The sequence below is a fragment of the Salvelinus sp. IW2-2015 genome, unplaced genomic scaffold, assembly GCF_002910315.2.
Source record: "Salvelinus sp. IW2-2015 unplaced genomic scaffold, ASM291031v2 Un_scaffold2470, whole genome shotgun sequence".
Lineage (NCBI taxonomy): Eukaryota > Metazoa > Chordata > Actinopteri > Salmoniformes > Salmonidae > Salvelinus > Salvelinus sp. IW2-2015.
In genome coordinates this window covers 71,678-74,366 of record NW_019943788.1, presented here as the reverse complement: position 1 = coordinate 74,366, position 2,689 = coordinate 71,678, and positions in this window count along the sequence as shown.

The following is a 2,689-nucleotide window of genomic DNA, read 5'->3' as shown; positions in this document are numbered from 1 at the left end:
TAAGCAGTTGAACAAAACATTTTAAGCGAATTTCCCCCTTACAATTAAGTGAAAAAGTTAAGGCGCCCATTAGGTCCCTTAATGCTTCATTCAGTTATGGATATCAATGAGATCAGCATTTGTGGAGTGAATGTTCTTTCCTCTGGTTCAAAAGGAAAACATCCACCAGCTAGCTAGCTATGTAGCTGAACGTAATGGCTACAGACCTAGCCAGCTAGCTACTCTGTCAGTTGCTTACGTGCTAGAAAGTAATACAACAACTATAGGTAAACATGTTTTATCTTCTGAATCAATTGCTTCCCTGGTCTTTAAATGTAGAAGGTGTCTCTGAGGAGAGATGTTCAGTCAGGGAATCGGGTCGTCACTGAATGAATCGACTTTTTAGTCTTTGCTGTAATAAAGACAAAAAAAAAAAACGTTACAGACTTTCTGTACGCTATAATTCATTTTGGTGTTAAATTTGTTCAAACGGCAGAGAAATTGTATTGTAATCTATACAGCACCTGTTTGGCACGCCACAATATTACGCAGCGCTTGCTTCTTTATTTTCCACAACTAGTCACATTTATTCCACACAACATTCCCTTTACCTCCTGAGCAACCTGTAAATATTCCCCCGTTTCAAGTTTATTCGTCACCTCCTCTGCATCCATTTGCTGTCACGTGTTAGTTTTTTTAATAAGCCAATTTATTGATGTGATTGCGTTATGCTATAGGTCAGGCCCTACTTTGCCCTATCGAACTGATTTGTTTGATTGGTCAGGTAATGTAATTAAGCTCACGAGCACAAAACACCATAATGGTAATTTTAGTCCCATTCGAATCTGCCATGGCAGTAATTTTTACATGGCAGGACAGTAACAATTCCAGCCATAATAACCAAAATGTTTTTTCCCCCCTTATAATACTAATACTAGGCTACTGCCCCTTCAGCACAATAAAGAAACGACAGGCAGAGGGACCAGGCAACAGCATTGTGACAGAGGCGATGGAAGATTTCAACTTCTCCACCAGATTTGAAGACTACAGCATGCCCAAGGATATCATTGCTTTTGTACGTGATCCTCTCGCAGTCCGCCCAGGTGGAGAATACTCCTCCCTTGCTAAGAAAACGATACCCTCGCTGGATGAGGCCGCAATTCAAGCTGAGTTGATTGAATTCCAGACATTGAGACAAATCAGGAATGCGCTCAGGAGTGCTGAATCCCTGTGTGAGTTTTGGGTGACATGCTCAGAGGAATACAGCACAATAAAGAAAATTGAATTTTATGTCCTAACAATGTTTGGATCGACTTACACCTGCAAGTCCTCATTTTCCTCTATGAAGGCAATATAGACTCACGACAGCAACTGGCTTTCACGCAAGTCAGACTGCCTGCGCATCAAAATCACACCTTTCTCACAAGATTATGTCCGAGGGGAAATGAAACTTTCCCCATTGAGCAAGTGGTTTAGTGGCCTATACGACTGTAGTTAGTAAATACTAATATTATTGTGAGCGCTTATCCAGGGATATTTAGGTCTCAAGTTGATAGTATTTTCTGTTTGTTCTGTTGTTACAGGAGCAGGCTATCCCAATAGACATTCAGACATGGCCTTTTTTTCTTTAACCTGTTTGGGATAGGGGGCAGCATTGGGAAGTTTGGATGAAAAGCGTGCCCAAAGTAAACTGCCTGTTACTCAGGCCCAGAAGCTATGATATGCATATAGTGTGTAGTTTTGGATAGAAAACACTCTAAAGTTTCCAAAACTGTTAAAATAATGTCTGAGTATAACAGAACTCATAAAGCAGGCGAAAACCTGAGAAAAAAATCCTACCAGGAAGTGGGAAATTGTAGTTTTCAATTCAGCCTCTATCTAATATCAAGTGTCTGTGGGGTCAAATTGCACTTCCCAAGGCTTCCAGCAGATGTCAACAGTCTTCAGAAGTTGTTTCCAGACTTCTATTGAGAAAGGGAGTCGAATAAGACCAGTTTGATTAGGTGGCTCGCAAGAGGACAATGAGATGTTGACCTCTCGGGCACGCCGGTCGTTCCTTTTCCTCTGTAATGGAAGCGCTATTGTCCGGTTGTATTATTACTGCATATTTATGATTTAAAAAAACCCTAAGGATTGATTGAAAACATTGTTTGACATGTTTTTACGAACTGTAATGGAGCTTTTTGACTTTGTCTAGATAATGGTAACGCGCTTTGTGCTTTTGGATTAGTGGACTAAACGCCCTAACAAAACTGAGTTATTTGGACATAAAGATGGACTTGATCGAACAAAACAAACATTTCTTGTGGAACTGGGAGTCTTGCGAGTGCATTCCCGACGAAGATCAGCAAAGGTTAAGAGAAGATTTATAAACGCCATTTATGGCTTTCTTGACTCACAACATGGCGGTACATTGTACAGCTTGATTTGATGGCTGATCGCTTGTAGAAATTTGAATAATGTTGCTTTTCGCCGGAAAGCTATTTTTGAATCTGACAAACGTTTGCATTAAAAAAGAGTGTATCACTAGTTCTGTGTAAAACACTTGTGTTTTTATAATGTTTTATTATGAGTATTTCTTAACATTGATGTGGTTGTCAATTCACAGGATGTTTTGGAGCAAGCAAATGTAACGGAAGGTTTTGGATATAAATATAAAACTTGATCGACACAAAACTACATGTTTGTGTAACATGATGACCCGGGAGTG